The sequence below is a fragment of the Acinonyx jubatus genome, chromosome B3, assembly GCF_027475565.1.
Source record: "Acinonyx jubatus isolate Ajub_Pintada_27869175 chromosome B3, VMU_Ajub_asm_v1.0, whole genome shotgun sequence".
Classification (NCBI taxonomy): Eukaryota; Metazoa; Chordata; class Mammalia; order Carnivora; family Felidae; genus Acinonyx; species Acinonyx jubatus.
The window spans coordinates 21481317-21487316 of record NC_069386.1 but is presented as its reverse complement, the minus strand read 5'-3'; positions in this window follow the sequence as shown (position 1 = coordinate 21487316).

Here is a 6000-nt window from a genome sequence, read left to right as displayed (position 1 = left end):
CACATGAGGGCTCCACTCTTATGACCTAATCACGTCCCAAAGGTCTCATCTCCAAAAACTATCACATTGGTAACTGGGGTTTTAACATACAGATTTCGGGTACAAAACCAGTGAGTCCATAGCAGGTGCTATGATCAAATATTGCTAAGAACATATTTGCATGTGCATTTGGCCACAAAACACATGCATACTAGTAGGTATATTAGCCCCTAGTAGAATTGCAGGCTTGTGGGTGTGCAAATCTTCAGCTTTAGGAGACACTGCCACACCATTCTCCAAAGTGATTATACCTCCAGCATTGTTATGAGTTCCTGGGACTTCACATACTTACCAACACCTGGTACTATCAGTCTTGTTGGTATATGGAGCTAGCTCACTGTGATTTTAATTTGCAGGTGAACGAACATTTATATGTTTACTGTCCATTTGGATATCCTCTCTTTTGAAGTGCCTGTTCAACCATTTTGCTCATTTTTCCATTTTACTCCCTGCTCTCTTCTTATTGATTTTCCATGTGTACTTTATATATTCTGGCTATGAGCCTTTGCCATTATATATATTGCAAATATCTTCTTCCACTCTCTGACTTAATGTTTTACTCTCTTAATAGTATCATTTGATAAAGAAAAGTTTCTTAATTCTAATGAATTAAAATAATCCAGCATTTCCTTTACCATTAGTGCTCTTTGGACCTTGTTTAAGAAACCTTTCTCTAAGCCAAGATCATGAAGCTATTCTTCTATGTTTTCTTCTGCAACTATCTTGTTTGGTTTTCATCTTTTTAAAAATTTTGTTAAAATATGGGCCCCCTGGTGACTCAGTCAGTTAAGTATCCAATTCTTGATTTCGGTCTAGGTCATGATCTCATGGTTCACAGGATAAAGCCTCATGTCAGGTTCTGCACCAACAGCAGGGAACCTGCCTGGGATTCTCTCTTTCCCTCTCTCTCTGCCCCTCCTCTAAGTTCTTTCTCTATATAAATCAATCAATCAATCAATCAATCAAATTGCATTACAGTATACATAACATAACGTAAAATTTACCACTTAAGTCATTTTTAAGTGTACAATTCAGTGGTGTTAGGTTCATTCACATTGTTCAGCAACCTACACATGCCTCATATAATGAAATTATATAGTATTTGTCTTTTTGTGGCTAGCTTATTCCACTTAGCATAATGTTCTCAAGTTTCATCCATGTTATAGCATATGACAGGATTTGCTTTTTTTTAAGACAATAATATCCCCCTGTATGTATATACCACATTTTCTTTTTTTTTAATGTTTTTTTTAATTTATTTTGAGAAAGAGAGAGAGAGAGAGAGAGAGAGAGAGAGAGAAACCAAGCAGAGGAGGAGCAGAGAGAGAGAGGAGAGAGAGAATCCCAAGCAGGCTCCACACTGTCAGTGGAGCTGGAACTCAGGAACCGTGAGATCATGACCTGAGCCCAAACCAAGAGTCAGATGCTTAACTGACTAAGCCACCCAGGCACCCTGTATACCACATTTTTTCCTTATCCATGCATCTGTCAGTGGACATTTAGGTTGCTTCTAACCCTTGGCTATTGTGAATAATATACTACAATGAATGTGGATGTGCAGATACCTCTTTCAGATCCTGTTTTCAATTCTTTTGGATATATCCCAAAGTGTGATTGCTGGATCATATGGTAATAGGGTAATTCTTTTCTCAATTTTTTGAGGAACCACCATACAATTTTCCACAGTGACTGCACCATTTTACCTTCCCATCGACAGTGCACAAGAGTTCCAATTTCTCCATGTCCTCACCAACACTTGTTTTTTCTGTTTTCTTGATAGTGTCCATCCTAACAGGTATGAGTTCATCTCTCATTGTGACTTTTATTTGAAATTCCCTGATGGTTAGTGATGGCATTCCATAGGTTGCCATTTCATTCCATTGTTTTTTTTTCCCTTTGCTATGCAGAAGTTTCTAAGTTTGATGCAGTCCCATTTGTCTATTTTTTCTTTTGTTGTCTATACTTTTGGCATCATACCCAATAAATCATTGCCAATCCAATGTCATGAAGTTTTTCCCCTATGTTTTTTTTCTAGGAGTTAGTTGTATAGTTTTACAACTTTACCTAGTCTTATATTTAGGTCTTTAATTCATTTCTAGTTAATTTTTGTATATGGTGTGAGGTAAGGGTCCACCTTCATTCTTTTGCATGTGGATATCGTTTTCCCAACACAATTTTTTGAACTGATTATCCCTTCCCCCATTGTGTGTAACTTTAGCACTGTTACCAGAGATCACTTGACCCTATACATGAGGGTTTATTTGAGGGAATCTCCATTGTGTTCCATTGGTCTATATGTCTGTCTTCATGCCAATACCATACTGTTTTGATTTCTGTGGCTTTGTAATGTTTCAAAATCAGGAAGTATGAGACCTCCAGCTTTGTTTTTATTACTCAATAGTGTTTTTGCTATTCAAGGGTCTTTAGAGATTCCATGTGAATTTTAGGATTTTTTTTCTATTTCTGAAATAGGGATTTTGACAGCAATTGTGTCAGAATTTTGATACTATTTACAATGAATCTGTAGATTGCTTTGAGTAGATTTAAGAGTCTGTAGATTGTTAAAATGGACATTTTAACAATATTAAGTCTTCCAGTCCATGAATATAGGATGTCTTGCCATTTGTTTATTTTCTAATTTCTTTAAATAATGTTTTATAGTTTTTAGTGTACAAGCCTTCCACCTCCTTGGTTAAGTCATTAATTTGAGACTAATGTAAATGAGATTGTTTTCCTCATTTCCTTTTTGGATTGTTCATTGTTAGTGTATAGAAATGCAGCAGAAATGTATAGAATGATTGGTGTGTGTTGGCTTTGTATCATGCCACTTTGCTGAATTCATTAATTAGTTCTAAAGGGTGTTTTTTTGTGTGCATGTGGAATCTTTAGGATTTTTTACATAAAAGATCATGCCATCTGCAAACAGAGATAATTTTACCTCTTCCTTTTCAAACTAGATTGCCTTTTATTTCTTTTCCTTGCCTAATTTTCCTGGCTAGAACCTCCAGTACAATATTGAATAGAAGTGCCTAGAGCAGATTTCCTTGTTTTGTTCCTAATCATAGGAGAAAAGCATCCAGTCTTTCACTATTAAGAATGATGCTAGCTGTGTGGGTGTGTCATAGATGCCTTTATCAGGTTGAGGAAGTTCCCTTCTGTTCCTACTTCATTGAATGTTTATTCATGAAAGGGTGTAGAATTTTGGCATATGATTTTTGAGATGTTCATGTGCCTTTGATTTTTAGTCAGTTAATATGATGCATTATATCCATGAATTTTCAGACATTAAACCAACCTTGCATCCCTGAAACAAATCTCAGTTGGTCTTGGGTATATACTTCTTTTTATATGTTACTAAATTTGAACCCAATATATATAGGCTTATTTTTGAACTATTCTATTACATTGATCTATTTTTTAAACCTTTATTCCAATACTATACTGTTTTAATTACTACGTCATTAAAATAAGTCTTGGATTCATGTAATAGAATTCCTTCAATCCTGCTCTTATTTTACAAAACTTGTTGCCTAATCTAGTTCCTTTACATTTAATTTTAGAATCCATTTGCCCATATCTATAATAAAGCCTGTTGAGAGTTTAATTGGGATTTTACCAAACCTATAAATAAATTTGTTGAGAATTGCAATCTTAACATTATTGAATCTTCCAATCCATAAGCATCGTATAACTCTCTTTTTAGGTCTTCATTAACTTATTTCATCAATATTCTGTAGTTTTCAGTGTTCAAATCATGCATGTATTTAGGCACATTTACACTTAAGTACTTCTTTTTTTTTTTTTTTTTTGCACTTTTTGAAATGGTAACTTGAAAAACATTTAGTTCCAATTGTACAGTGCTAGTATACAATATAATTGAAATATAATCAAATACAATACAGAAATACAATTGATTTTGTATATTGAACAAGTATCTTATACCCTAGGTAAACTCCTATATTAATTCTAGAAGGTTTTGTTTCTTGTTTTTGTTTTTGTCTTTTGTAGATACTTTGGATTTTCTCTACATATTCAGTCATTCATCTGCAAATAAAGGCAAATTCTTCTTTTCCAACTTATATGTCTTTCCTTTCTTTTATTTTTTTCTTTTCTTTTTTCTTTTTCTTTTCTGTTGTTGTTGTTGCTGCTGCCATAAGTACACTGGCTGGAACTTCCAGTGCAATATTGAATAGGAGTAGTAAGGGAACACATTATTGCTGTGGTTTTGATCCTAGGTTAGATACATTCAGTTTTTCACAATTAAATATGTGCTAGCTTTGAGTTGTTTGGTTTGTTTGTTTGTTTGTTTGTTTTACATGCCCTTTTTCATGTTAAGAAAGGCCCTATTTATTCTTGTTTACTGAGAATTTGATTTTTTATCATAAATGGACGCTGAATACTGGAAAGTACTTCTTATACTTTTATTGAGTGGATCATATGGTTTTCTTTTATTTATTTATTTGTTTATTTTTGGTTTTCTTTTTTTAAAGAACTTGTTAATAAGGTGAATTCTATTGACCAAACCTCAAATGTTGATCCAGCTCTGCATTCCGGGGATAAACTCTTCTAGGTTGTGATGTATTGTTGTCTTTATACATGCTGGATTCAATTCATTAACATTTTATTGATGATTGTTGTCTCTATAATCATGAGGGATATCAGCCTGTAGTTTCTTCTTCTTGTACTGCTTCTGTTTCAATGTGGTATCAGTGTAATATTGGACTCATAAAATGAGTTGGGAAATATTGCCTCCTAAACAGCTTTTTGAACAACATTATGTAGAATTGGTATTATTTCTTCCTTAAATATTTAGTAGAATTCATCAACAAGCACATCTGAGCATGAAGTTTTCTTTATTGGAAGGTTTTTTTTCTTTGTTTTCAACAATTTGAATATGACACATATAACAGTGGTTTCATTTCTTTTTCTTGCCTTTTCTTTTCTCCTTTCCTTTCCTTTCCTTTCCCCTATCTTTCTCTTCCACCTTTCTTTCTTTCTACCTATTTGGTATTCTCTAAGCTTCTCAGATCTATGGTTTGGTATCTGTCATTAATTTTGGAAAAATATCAGCCAATATTTTTCAAATATTTCTTCTCTTCTATTCTCTTTCTCTTCTTCTTTTAGGATTCCATTACTGTATGTTAGACCATTTGGTATTGTCCCATAGTTCTTGATGCACTGTTTCATTTTGCTTTGTTCCTCTTGTTTTCTCTTTATATTTTTATTGACTTACTTTAAACTTCATCTTGATTCTTACCTTGGCTGTATCTCCTCTACTGATGAGCCATTTAGAGCCATTCTTCATTTTGGTTACTGTGGTTTTCATTTCTAGTATTTCCATCCACTCTTACACATAGTTTTCATTTCTCTGCTAAAATTGTCCATCTGATCTTAAGTGTAGCTAGTTTTTCCTTAAGAGCTTCTAACGTATTAATCATTGTTATTTTAAATTCCTTATGGGATAGTTCCAACATCTTCATCATATCTGTTTGGTCTGTTGATTGCTTTCTCTCTTGGGATTTTTTTTTTTTTCTTGCTTTTCCATATGGTTTGTAACTTTTTGTTAAAATACAGACATTAGACAGTAAAAGCTGAGATAAATACATTTTATGATTGGAAATGAGCACACCTTTCCTTCTGAAAGAGGCTTCTGCTAGGGTTCTATTAATTTAGCCAGGAGTCGGGCTAGGTTTGAGGTTTACTGTTGCCATTGTTGCCTTCATGGCATAATAGGCCTTAAATTCTTCTAGTGATACCTTGTGTTTAGAGTGGGGGTATTTTGCTGAGGTTTGACTTCACTGTCTGCTCCACCCTCAGCACTGAATTTTCAGTACTGCACTTCAGAGGCCTCTGCCTCTTGAGGTGGCTTCCCCAACAGTATTCCACAGTTATTTTGACTTGGTGTTTCTCAGCATGGGGAACGGGAGGGTGGATGTATCAGGACATTCTCCAACATTCTTA